The following is a 13,707-nucleotide window of genomic DNA, read 5'->3' as shown; positions in this document are numbered from 1 at the left end:
CTCCAGCCTCACTAGAAACCAGCCCTGCTCCCTCTCCACTACCTTCTGGGAGCAGCCAGCAAACTGCCCAGCTGTGACCAAGACAGTGGTGACAATGTGCACTCTCTACCTTTGGTCCATAGAGAAACCCCATCCAGCAGCAAGGATTCCAGTGGGCCAGGCCTAGGGTGGAGGCTTCCCTGGTGCCCTCACCAAGCAGACTCTCAGACCACAGGAAAGAAATGGATTATTATGATTATTATCATTTAGTGAACATTTTCCTCGTGCCAAGAGCTTTATATTACTTTATATTATCTTTTTTAAATCCCTACAAGATCCCTAGGAGATAGTGCTATATTAACCCCCTGTTAGAAAACTGAGATTCAGAAAGGTTAGGTAACATGCCGGAAGTCACACAGCCAAGTGGTGAGCGAAAATTCAAGGCCAGAGCTGTCTCACTCCAAAGCCCATGCCTTAAAACCTGTGTACTTCAACTGACAGGTTCTGCTTCCTTCCCCAGCCCCCCAGGGAAATGTGGGAAGGGCAGCCCCTCTGGCCTCCCTTGGGGTTCCCTGGGGACATCTCCAAGGGCAGAGGGAAGACAACCTTGGTCACCTGTAGCAAAACCACTGCCCAGTCCAAGGTGTGGTCCACCAGACATAGAAAGCGAGTATTCACTGGCAAGCACATCAGGCCCTGTATGCAGGGCCTGCTGCATACACGGCCTTCTCTTAGGCATGGAGGCAGTGGAAAGATGACTAGGATACACCAGGTCTGCCCTCAGATAACTTACTGTCCAGTCTATTACTGCCTTAAGGTGACCTGTGACAAGGGCTATCTCACTGGAGGCATTGGGTTAATTTCTACAGGAAGATGCAGAAATCTTCAGGGAGGAGACAGCACTTGATCTGGGTTTGGACAATGATTAGGCATTTAATGGGTGGCAAATGGGGGATCTTGGGAATCAGGAGAACAGATGAATGAGATCAAAGGCATGGAGGCAGGACTGCCCATGAGGGTGTTTGGCAGGGATGTGGTGGTGGTAAGGGAAGTGGGTGGGAGCGTGGTGGGAACAGATGGTGTCCTGTCCTTCAGTAAGCAATGGGGAGACATCAGAGGTCTTTGAGCAGAGGAGTACCATTATGGGATAGAACAATGAGATTGGAGAAAAAGAGACTAAGACATCAGGTGGTTCAGAGAGAAGAAGGTGAGAGATGAAAGCCGGGGGGGTGCTGCAGGACACACAAAGCCATTACCTTCCCAGGGGATGGCAAGGGGGTAGGATGGACTGGACTCGGTGAAGGGCAGGGGTTGGAAAGGAGAGGGGAAAGGCACATATGATCCTGAGGTCTTAGCCTATGTAAAGGCTGTAAAAAATAAAGAAGAAAGAAAGAAAGCCCCTTCCCCAAATACAGTGACTTAAATCAGAAGGAAGTTTCTCTCAGACCTCTGTCATCTATGCTTGTGAGGCTGCTCTGCTCCGTGACGTCATTCAGGGGCCCAAGTGCCTTCCATCTTGGTGTTCCTTCTTCCCCTCAGGATGCTGTGCTCACTGGTGTGATTAAATATGGGTGCTATTCCTACCCAGGGGACGGGGAGAGCGGGGAAGTCTGGGGCAAGCAGTGTCCTTCTGAACAAGTGAGGAAGACGTTGCTCATAGTCACCTGGCCAGCTGCAAAGGGAGGCTGTGAAATGTTATTTCTGCCCTGTGACCATGTGCAAGGAAGAAGGGGAGAATAGACCTGGGGTTGGAGGGCTAATCAGGAGTCACCACGTCTGGGTACCTAGAAAAAATTCCGAGGGGCAGCAGGCTTTGGCAGAGAATACACAGTGTAGATTTTGTGTGGGTTAAGTTTCTCATACCTGCAGGGGGTGGAAATATAAGTTTGTGAGTAGTTAGCAGAAGAGAGAGCTGAAATCTGAAGTGCAAGGGAAGAAGAAGAAAATTGGGCTAACCATGGAGCCTGAGACTCTTGAGAAAGTCCTATGAGGAATAGTCCTTTTGCCAATAGCATTGGGTTAGCCAAAAATTAGTTTGGGGCTTTCCGTAAAATGTTGCAAAAACCCCAAACAAATATTTTGGCTAACCCAATAGTTGCTTTTTTTTTTAATTTTTTTTTAAATTGAAGTGTAGTTGATGTTTAATATTATATTAGTTTCAGGTGTACTACATTTTGATTCATAGTTTTATAGACTATACTCCATTTAAAGCTATTACAAAATAATGTCTATATTTCCCTGTGCTCTATAACATACCCTTGTTGCTTATTTATTTTATCCATAGTAATTTGTGTCTCTTAATCCCATACCTTTATCTCACCCTTCCAAACTTCCCTTTCCTCAGGGGTAACCACTAGTTTATTCTCTGTATCTGTGAGTCTGTTTCTGTTTTGTCATATATATTCATTTTATTTAAGACTTCACATATAAGTAATAACAGAATATTTGTCTTTGACTTATTGCACTAAGCAACATACTCTCTGAGTCCATCCACATTGTTGCAAATGGCAGAATTTCATTCTTTGGGGGACTGAGTAATATTTCATTGTGTATATGTACCGTCTTCTTCATGTAGTCATCTGTTGATGAGCACTTAGGATGCTTCCATATCTTTTGCCAATAGTATTTTCCAAAGATGGTGGCCATACATCCCGTCCCGTGTATTTTTCTTATGCTATGAAGTTGTCACTCTTCTTTCAAGTGGTGGGGCTCGAGTTTCCTGCCCTTGAACCTGGGCAGGCCTGTGATGAGAGCAGAAATGATACCATGTGACTGAGGCTGTCAGGATAGGTGATGCCACTTCCTCTAGGGATGCTCATCCTGGGAACCCTGTGCTGTGAAGAAACCAAATGTCCACATGGACAGACTACATGTAGGTGTTGTGGCAACAGCCCAGCTGAGGTCTCAGCCCACAGGAGCATCAACAGCCAGCATGGAGTGATGAGACTCGGGCGATCCCAGCCCCCAGCCTTCAGGCCACCTCAGGGGATCCTGACAGGAGCAGAGACAAGTCCTCCCCACAAAGCTCCACTCAAGTTGCCGATGCATGAACCAAATAAATGTTATTGTTTTAAGCCACTAAATTTTGGACTCTTTTTCTTGTAACAATAGGTAACTGATACAGGTCAGACTCCCTTTTCCCACCCTAGGAGACTACCCCAAACCTCACAGAAAAGGGATGACCCTGGGTTGACCTTGCCCATCCCCATACTTCTCTGTTTGTCTTCTGCTTGACCCTTCTCCTGCCGTGACATGTCTGTTTATCTAGCCCCCAGCTTGTTGCTTTGACCAGCCTCGGGACCCCCAGCATGGCCGCCTCTGGCCCCCTTTAGGCTGGGTCTCACTGTCCTCCCCACAAAGGACACTCCCAGGCTGCACCCTTTCTCTCTCCATCCCCAGAGGGCCAAGAGGACAGTCAGTGGCAGAGAAATGGTAGGGGAGCAGGAGGTCTTCAAACACAAGGGATGGGAGAGTTGCTATGTTCCCTTTAATATATTCACTTCCCCTTAGAATATCTGCATAAGGAACAAATGTCGAACTTGGAGAGACAGAGGGATGGCCAAGAGTTAGACCCAGGGGATCAGGGATAAGAAGGTGGTTAGAAGCACCACATTCTTGGGGGATAAGAGACCTCAGGGGGGACTTGGCTCCAGAGCCATGACCCCCAACTAGGCAGCAGTGGCTGGGTGGGGCTTGGTAAGGAGGTGAGCATGGTTTCACAGCCAGAGCATTTATTGGGGTAGCTTGTGAAATGATCACCACAATCAGGTTAGTTAACACATTCACCAGCTCACATAGTTACTGTGCCTATGTGTGTGTCCTTACGTTTTCTTTTAGGAGTTTTGTTGCAACATAAAAGTCTTACATTTAAGTCTTTAGTTAACTTTTTCATATGTGTAAGATAAGAGCATGTTGATTTCTTGGGCATTTATCCCTATGCCTGGCATCAAATTCTACACATCCCACGTCTGTGGCCAGTCTGTTCTCTATGCACCTGGAGGGTTCAATACTAGGACTAATTCCTGACGGGCCAAACGTCTGGCCATTGATCAAGTAGCTGAAATGCTGATTGATTGATAGATCAATTAAACACTTGACAGACTGCCAAATCAACGAATGACAGACAGGTGGCAGCCAGGTTGTCTGAGGACTATGTTCGAACCTTATGTATCTTTGTCTCAACCAACACTTAGTACAGGGTCTGGCTCAGAATAAATGCTTAGTAAATGGCAGCTGTATCAGTCACATGGCTCATCTAGCTGCAAGAGAGGCTTGGAAATGCATTTTGTTGAAGTCAATCATACATTGGGGTTCCAGGACAGGACAAAAGGAGAATGGAGACTGGAGGGCCATGTGGCCTCTGCTGTAAGGGACAGTGATGAGCTCTGGTTAAGGGATGCAGGCATCTGAGGACCACATCTCAAGTTCAGAAGTGAATGTGCATGGAGCTTTGGAATGGGACCACCTCTTCTGCAGAACTTTCAGAGGTTCACAATCTTTCCCTTCGACCCATAGCATCCTAGGGAGGTACTCAGCCAAAAGAGAGGTTACCTGTGCCCATTGAAATGATTGCTTTTATTCCCAAAGACCTGACCTTCAGAAAGTATAGTTTTTCATCTTTCGTGAGTGCTCATCACAAAATCTGACTAAAGTTCCTATTTAAGACCTGACCTCAGCACTCCTGTTTACTGCTGATCCTAATTAATTGCAGACAGGACCCATTCAAGGTCACAGGCTTCAATTCAGGAGTAAGAAGTGAAAGTCCTGAAAAGTCTCCGCCCTTGCCCCAATTGCCTCATTCTGAACCAAAGACAATATCAGCCTACAGGCACCGTGCCAAGCTCCAGGGCCCTGTCACCTGGGTTCAAATTCTGCCTCTGCTCTGACCAGCTCTGTGACCTTAGGCATGTGTTTAACCTCCCACAGAGGCTCCATCTCTTCATCTATAACATGCGGTGAGAATAATAATCCCAACCTCACAGAGTGGTCTCTGTGGTGAGAATAAGACCTGGCATTTACTAAGAACTCAAAAAGTCTTAGATGTTATTAGAAATGGTGTTATTAGAAACACAGTCATTCCGGCCTGTTTTCTGCCTCCCCAGCTTCTTGAGGGGTAAAGGGCTCTGTCTTTTCCATTCCACGTGCCCCGTCCTTCTCCTACACGCAGAGTAGAGAAGCCCGCTGCCAGGTCACTCTGGATGCAGAGTTGGCGTGAACAGGTCTGTGATTTACACGCTTCTCTTCTGACCCAGGTGCCCTCCACTCTTCCCTCTGCGTCAGCACACCCCACCCCAAGGTGCTGAGGTGGCCAGGGCTCTGCTGTGGGTGCGTGGTGCACAGGCCCACCCTGTCCACTTTGAAGAAGCATGGCAGGGTTGAGAATCTAACGCACACACTCCCCACACACACCTTGCATCCAGGTCACCCCTCTCCCAGAGCAAAGGATAACAGGGTGAAAATGAAATTTGCTTATGAGCATCCCTCCGATTCGTTAAGCATCACTTTTCTGTGTATTTATGGTAATCGTCCCTGCAACAAAAACAGTGACTTCACTGTCTAAATGATAAGCTAATTTGTTACAGCTAATTACTCAAGGACTTCCTTAATCTCAATTAAAAGATCCAAGAGGATTCCTGCCCCTTCTCATTCCAGTGTTCCTGAAGATCCCCCTAATGTATTCTGGATCACAGATTAGTAGGGAGCCAAGAATGGTCCATGCTGGGCAGAACTGCTAAAATCCATCCCAGCAACGGGAAGCAGTGATTTATTGTGACATGGAATGTGGGACATTTCCCCAGCTTTTGTGATTGTGGTAATGAAGCTGTAAACCAAATAGCGTGAAATGAGGCAAGGCCTTACAATTTAATCAGCTCGTAAACAGATCTACTGCATCAAGCAAATGACATTATTATCCATCCGAAGTAAATCATGCTAATCTCGGGAGATAAAATCAACATCGTTAATGGTCACATGTCATATTCATCAACACTAAACCATCCCCTTTGACAGATTAATCCTAACTACAGCTCCCAGGATGTATGGTAATAGGGCTTGTAGCATGCATTTCACTCCGCGCCAGGCTAACCAGCACTCTTAGGCTGCTATTACAAATAATTTTTTTATTGATTTACATATTTTAAAATGCATTTAAGGTGAGGCACCATTAAAAACTCTGTCACCCACCCATATTTCTTCCCTCCATTCCCAGACTTTATTAATAGGAATGGGAAGACAAACGCAGTAAGCCTTATAAATACTTTGTTTAGGACACTGTTAGGGGTAATTAAGATAGGGACTGGGGTTCTTCTTGCAGGGGGGGTGGACAGGTGAGGAGCAAAGCGGGTGATGGGAACCCCCCTCTGGTGGTTCAGGGATAAAGGGAAATTGAAGCTCCCTTTGCTTCCTGTTTCCCCCGGAGGTGCCAGGAAGAAGGGAGATAAATTCTTCCCCAAGTCGGCTCCCAGAGCCTTCCCTCTCCCCCTGCTCTCACATCCTACCTCTACCCCATCAGCGCAGCCTTATGGTATGTGCATCTGGGCCGGCGTCTCGGTCACTGTATCCTGCCTGCTGACTCCAGACGCCACACGTGTTTATTTATCATGAGGCTGACCCAGGATGAATGCTCCTGGAAAAGTGTCCACTATTCAAAATGTCACTTCCCCTCAACAGGCCGTGCATTATATTGACAGGCGCACTTTCAGAGGCCCCTGAATGACGAGGATGGATGGAGGGCTGCCACAGCAGCTGGCTCTGCTGCCCGGGCTGAGTGAGTGAGTCAGTGAGTGAATGAGTGAGTGGGTGACCAATACTCTCCCCATGACAGGAGATGCAACATGGAGACTTTCACGGCTGCGTCTCTCAGAAGCAAGCAGATAGAACCACCCCCCCTTCTCTCAGCCAACCTTCCAATGGGCCCTTCTGAAGGCCTTCCCATTCACCTGAAGAACGAGGAGTGGGTGGAGAGCAGGAAGAGGGGTTATCCTCTCTCTGAAGGAAGAGAATAGGGGTCTGAGGACCACCACTTCTGGCCACATAGACTTTGCATTGCACACAATGGCATTCCTGAGAATTATTCAGTGCAGCAACCCTGAGGTCACCATTGAGTCAGGCCCACATCAGCCTGGAGGGAAATATAGGAAGCAGATGGATTTGAGAGGAAAAATGTCCCAGAATTGAGTTACTAAATCCAACTGAAGCACTTCTCCTGGTGCACTGAAAGGGTCCCACCTCGGCTTGAGGGGACTGAGGTAAGCCTCAGCCATGTCCAGATCCCTCAAAGCAGGCCAAGCACAGCCGTCCTCCCACCGTGATTTCTTTCAGGGGGGCTGCTGACTGTGTTGACAGATGCAACTCAGCCCGGAACCACCTCCAACCCAGGGCTGTTTTATAAAATTGTATCTATCAGTTAGACCAACTAATAAAATGGGGCTGATATAAATTAACTTCAGGGCTTAGGTTCACTTCAGGGCACCGAGTTCAAGTGGTTGGAACCCACTGAACTACAGGAATCTCTAAAAAAGATTTTGTGTCTGGAGTTTTCCATGACCCTTACTGAGAAAAGAGAAGGTGTCTGCTCTGCTTACTGGAGGGCCTGGAGGTTAAGAAAAGGCCTTTCTCTCAGCTGCTTGAGCAGAGTCAGCCAGCTGAGAGCAGCGGTTGGTAAACCTCAGTGTGAGTCAAAAGCATCTAAGGGCAAATTGGTACAACCACTATACAGAATAGTATGGAGGCTCCTTGGAAAAAAAAAAAACTAAAAATAGAACTACCATGTGCTCCAACAATCCCAATCCTGGGCATGTATCCAGAGAAAATCATCATTCAAAAAGATACATGCACCCCTAAGTTCATGGCAGCACTATTTACAGTAGCCAAGACGTGGACACAACCTAAATGCCCATCAACAGAACGGATAAAGAAGGTGTGGTGCATATATACAATGGAATATTACTTGGCCACAAAAAAGAATGAAATAATGCCATTTTCAGCAACATGCATGGATCTAGAGATTATCATACTAAAGTGAAGTCAGTCAGACAAGAGAAAGACAGATATCACATGACATCACTCATACATGGAATCTAATTTTGAAAAATGATGCAAATGAACTTATTTACAAAGCAGAAAATAAGTTCTGTTTTATAAATATAGATAATGAAAACAAACTTATGTTTATGAAAGAGGAAACATGGGCTGGGGGGAAGGATAAACTAGGAGCTGGGGATCAACATACACACTATGGGATTAACATACACACTACACACACACATATATACATTTATGTATGTAGTGTGTAATATTTTTATATATATTTTATATATATATATACACACATATATAAAACAGGTAACTAACAAGGACCTGCTATACAGCACAGGGAACTCTACTCAATATTCTTCCATAACCTATATGGGGAAAGAATCTGAAAAAGAATGAATATATGTATAACTGAATCAATTTGCTGTCCACCAGAACTCACACAAAATTGTAAATTAACTATAATCCAATAAAATTAAAAAGAAGCACCACCTGATGGCTTTTTAAAACACAGATTGCTGGCCTCTGCCTCCTGAGTTTCTTATTCAGTAAGTCCGAGGTTAGGTCAAAGAATTGTATTTCTAGCAAGTTCTCAGATGGTACTGATGTTGCTGGTCCTGGGGCCACACTTTGAAAACCAGGGTTGATGGGCAGAGGGGGAGGTGTTGGTGAGGAGCACTGGATAGCCGGGTACACGTTACAAACCCAGAGGTGGGTCATGGCCAGGAAGCTGGGGTCACAAACAGGCAGTGAGGTTAGGAGTGGAACTTCCATGTCTCTGAGGGCCTTCCTATTCTTAGTCTCTGTGACTCTGAGAGTGCAAGTAAGCAAAGTGGGCCTGACAAGCCAGAGTTCAGAACCACAGAAGTTACGACCAAAGGCAGCAAGTGTCCTGGAGACCAGAGCTGAATTTCAGCTCAGAACCCAGCTCGCTGTGTTTACTGCAATCCATCCCTTTATACCTCTTTGGTCTTCGCCTCTCTTGCCTCCTCTGTGAAGAGGGAGTGATGCACTAGATTTCCTCCCAAATCTCTCCTGTGTCTGAGAGGTGTGAGCCAGGTCAGTGTTTCCCAAAGAAAACTCAGTGGAACCCCACTCTCTTTGAAAAATATGTTTTGTGGTCAGATAAGTATGGAAACATTTTCAAAATATAAGCCCCCTCTTGGATTTATAATTTATATTGACATATTAAAGGCTCTTAAGAGTCCCAAAGTCAGGAAACTTGTTTTATGTTATTTAATCCAGCATTTCTCAAGTTTGTTTGACCACAAAACACTTTTCCCACTTAACACCTATTGGCCTCCATAACACGAATTAGCACTGGGGTTCTACAGAACACACGTTGGGAAACACTGGCCAATGCCAAGGGCTGAGATAAGAGGCAGGTGAATATATCAGCATCTTTTCCTCTGTGACCAAAGGCACAGCTACTGCCCCTCGGCTCCCAGCACCCTGATGCATTGGCATAACCAGCAAACATTCACTGAGCATCTGCTACCTGCTAGGGACTAAGGCGGACACTCAGCTAACAGACAGGTGGCTCCTGCCCGCAACACACTCTCAGGCAGGTGCAGCAGGGCAGAGCCTGGCTCCTGCTTTGGCCTGGCAAGAAACCTTAGAGATTCTAGCTAAGCTTGGGTCTTTTGTCCCTCATTTCCCATGGGCTGACACTGATTTACCATTGCTTTCACTAGTAGGCTTGCTCTCTTCAGTTTCAAGTGCCTGTAAACACATTCATTCATTCATTTAACAAAATTATACTGAGCATTTATAGAATGCCAGATACTGTCACGGGCCATAGTAGAGAATAAAATGGGCAAAATGCCCTGTCCTCATGGAGTCTGCTGCTGCTAAGTCATGTCAGTCATGTCCAACTCTGTGTGACCCCATAGACAGCAGCCCACCAGGCTCCCGTCCCTGGGATTCTCCAGGCAAGAACACTGGAGTGGGCTGCCATTTCCTTCTCCAATGCATGAAAGTGAAAAGTGAAAGTGAAGTCGCTCAGTCGTGTCCGACTCTTCACGACCCCATGGAGTGTAGCCTACCAGGCTCCTCTGTCCATGGCATTTTCCAGGCAAGAGTACTGGAGTGGGGTGCCATTGCCTTCCCCGTCATGGAGTCTACATTCTAATAAAGATAAACAATGAATAAATAAAATACAAGGCATGTCAGATGTTAACGAGCGCTAAAGTAGAGAGGGGAGAGGCAATGCTAAGGCAATGTTAAGAGGCAATGCTAAAATTAAATTTTATTTAATGCAAATAAAATTTGCTATTTTAAATGGGGATGGGGATGTCGGGAAAGATCTCACTGACTTTATGTAAGAACCTGAAGGTGTGAGAGACTGAGCCAGGTGGAAGAGCATTGCAGCCAGAGGGAGTGGTGTGTGCAAAGGCCCTGGGGTGGCAATATGCCTAGTGTGTTTGACACATAGCTAGGAGACAAATATGGCTAGAGAAAGTGAGAGGATGAAGAGCAGAAAAGGATCAGAATGACAATAGGGCCAGCGTGCTAGATCCTAAGTGGGATGGGAAGCCTTCTGAGCAGAGAACATGACACACTATGACTTGTTTTTTCAGAATAACTTAACATGCATACAATGTATGCAAAGTCTCTGCAGCGTGCCAAAGAAAGTGATAACAGGTCATGAAGCTATAGGTTCCTGGTGAGGGTCATGTGGTCCTTCTGCTGATGGCCACACCTGTCCTGGTATGAAAGAGTGGGATGGGTGTGGGGACAGAGGGAGGAAGGTATGGAGATGGGCAGGAAGTTCTGAAAGCCAACCTTTTCACATATGTATCATATTTCTACTTTGTGCCAAGCACTGTTAGAGACCCATTTACTTAGATCCTCTAAATGAACTCTGAATTAACCCTATGAGGTGGGAAATTCCTATCCTTGTTTTGCATTTGAGAAACTTGTGAGTCAGAGGAGTAACTGACTGGCCAAGTCACACAGTTCACCAATGGCAGAACCCAGGGCTCCCAAACTCTCTCATCCCAGTGCTTTTCCCTCAATCTCCCACTGTCTACTGATGTGGAATGGTGTTTGGAGCCCCCTCGCTTTCCAAGGAAGCACTTTCCAGACAGGTAAGTGACCACAGCCCTTAGTGTTGACCCCAGATATCCTATAGGGACAAAGTCTGCAAGGCAAGTATCTTAGATTGGAAATAGATGCTGAGATGATGGAGAGCTGCACATAGCAGGTTTATGGGGAAGTGCCACCTGTAAGGAAACTAGGAAGTCAGGGCTGGGTTAAAGGGAAAGCTGACACCAAATGTGACTGCAACAGAGATCTCAGTCCCTAAAAACAGCAGAATGGTTCAGGGGTGCCTGGGGATGCCTGTTGGGCACCTGATCCAAGCTAGGCCAATCACAGATGGCTCCAGGAGCAAGGGCTAGAGAATCAAGAGAGAAGTCAGCCTGGCTCTGGGTGTTAAATCAAGGCAGGAAACCTGGAAGCAGCATGTTCAGCCAACCAGAAAGAGGAACAAGAAAAGATGTTTGACAGTGAGAGAAAAGACTAAAACAGTTGCCTAGAGAGAGAAGTGGGAGCTACCCTCTCCTGAAGCCCGGCAGGACTCCAGGACTTTCCTGATGCCCCTCCCAGCCCTTAGACGGAGGCTGTGGACCAGGGTGTTGATTCATCTTCTCTGAAAGGAAGTTCTGAGCTCCCTAGAGGCTGTCTCTGCACCACCAGCATCAACCTCAAACCTCCTAGCATCCTCCCCTCTAATCCTCCTGTTTCCCCATTTTCTACTCTTGAGAGTAAGATAGTCTCTCTGATCATTATTTTTTCTTTCCCTGGGTCTTTGTCCCTAAGTCTTTGAAAGTCAAAAGCAAGGATGAGCCTTTTTTTTTCTCTTTCTGCTGCCCCATCTCTTCCCTGAGGCACCCAGTATAGAACAGGCTACCTTGAAAAGAGAGGGAGTCGGGGAGAGACAAAGAGAAGGAAATAGCCAGAATGTTAAAAATTAAGTAATAATTCAAATATATTATTTTACCATGAAACAACAATAATTTTTAAGTGTGATTTTTTTCAGAACCACACCAGCCTCTGGATTTTGCCATAAGCTCCAACCCAGGTAAGCATCAGTACTCTGAGAGGCCAGAGTGGGGATCATTCATCTTGTGTGCCAGAACAGACAGCTACTGTTTCCTTGAGAAAAATTCTTATCTTTCTTACAGATTCTCTTCTGGCTCACTGCCCAACAGAAGTAGGGTACCCATTCATTTGGATAAGTCTTGATTAGGTTTCTTAATTTTCATAAAAGGTAGTCAATCTGACAATCCCCCAGGTTGACTTAAAATGTTGCTTTTTAAATTATTATTATTACAGTAACTTAAAAATATATAAATACTGGTATTTCCCTAGTGGTTCAGTGGTTAAGAATCTTCCTACCAATGCAGGGGACATGGGTTTGATCCCTAGTCCAGGAAGATCCCCACATACTGCAGGGCAACTAAGCCTGAGAGCCACAACTACTGAAGCCCGTGTCCTAGAGCCTGTGCTCTGCAACAAGAGAAGCCACCACAATGAGAAGCCTTTGCAGTGCAACAAAGATCCAGTGCAGCCATTAAAAAAAAATTGTTTTGAAATATCTATTATAAAAATGTTACAGAAAGGATTAACTTGAAAATGAAAGTCTTCTATAATCTTAGCTCCCCAAGACAACCACTTTTAGACATCTGATCTACATTTACCCAGATTTTCTCTTCCCATCTTACTTTTTCAGTAACACTGATATGCTTCATTCTTCTTAAAAAAATTGCATTGTTTTCTTGACTTTTAAAAAATTATTTTTAAAACTCCCAAATAATACATAATGATAGTAAGGAGAAAATTATAATTCAAAAAGATATATGCACCCCAATGTTCATTGCACCATTATATACAATAACCAAGACATGGATGCAACCTAAATGTCCATTGACAGATGAATGGATAAAGAAGAGGTGGTACATATAAACAACAGACTATTATTCAGCCTCAGTTCAGTTCAGTCACTCAGTCATATCCGACTCATTGCGACCCCATGAATCACAGCACGCCAGGCCTCCCTATCCATCACCAACTCCTGGAGTTTACTCACACTTATGTCCATCAGGTCAGTGATGCCATCCAGCCATCTCATCCTCGGTCGTCCCTTTCTCCTCCTGCCCCCAATCCCTCCCAGCATCAGGGTCTTTTCCAATGAGTCAACTCTTCACATGAGGTGGCCAAAGTATTGGAGTTTCAGCTTCAGTATTGGAAGCATCAGTCCTTCCAATGAACACCCAGGACAGATCTCCTTTAGGATGGACTGGTTGGATCTCCTTGCAGTCCAAGGGACTCTCAAGATTCTTCTCCAACACCACAGTTCATAAGCATCAATTCTTTGGCACTCAGCTTTCTACACTGTCCAGCTCTCACATCCATACATGACCACTGGAAAAACCATAGCCTTGACCAGACGGACCTTTGTTGGCAAAGTAACGTCTCTGCTTTTTAACATGCCATCTAGGTTGGTCATAACTTTCCTTCCAAGGAGTAAGCATCTTTTAATTTCATGGCTGTGATCACCATCTGCAGTGATTTTGGAGCCCCCCAAAAAATAAAGTCTGACACTGCTTCCACTGTTTCCCCATCTATTTCCCATGAAGTGATGGGACCGGATGCCATGATCTTAGTTTTCTGAATGTTGAGTTTTTTTTT

General features: G+C 45.6%; 1 long non-coding RNA gene across 1 annotated transcript in view; it reads right to left on the bottom strand.

The window, feature by feature from the left end:
- Positions 1 to 2,416: 2,416 nt before the first annotated feature.
- Positions 2,417 to 13,707, bottom strand: part of LOC122708606 — a 122,335-nt gene continuing 111,044 nt past the window's right edge. Inside the window, exon 9 of the long non-coding RNA XR_006345229.1 lies at positions 2,417 to 2,720. This is a non-coding gene — a long non-coding RNA (uncharacterized LOC122708606). The remainder of the gene's footprint in view (positions 2,721 to 13,707) is intronic.

This window comes from Cervus elaphus, chromosome 15 (assembly GCF_910594005.1).
Source record: "Cervus elaphus chromosome 15, mCerEla1.1, whole genome shotgun sequence".
Taxonomy (NCBI): Eukaryota; Metazoa; Chordata; class Mammalia; order Artiodactyla; family Cervidae; genus Cervus; species Cervus elaphus.
Note: the sequence above shows the minus strand (reverse complement) of the source record. Positions and strands in the feature narration are given on the sequence as shown.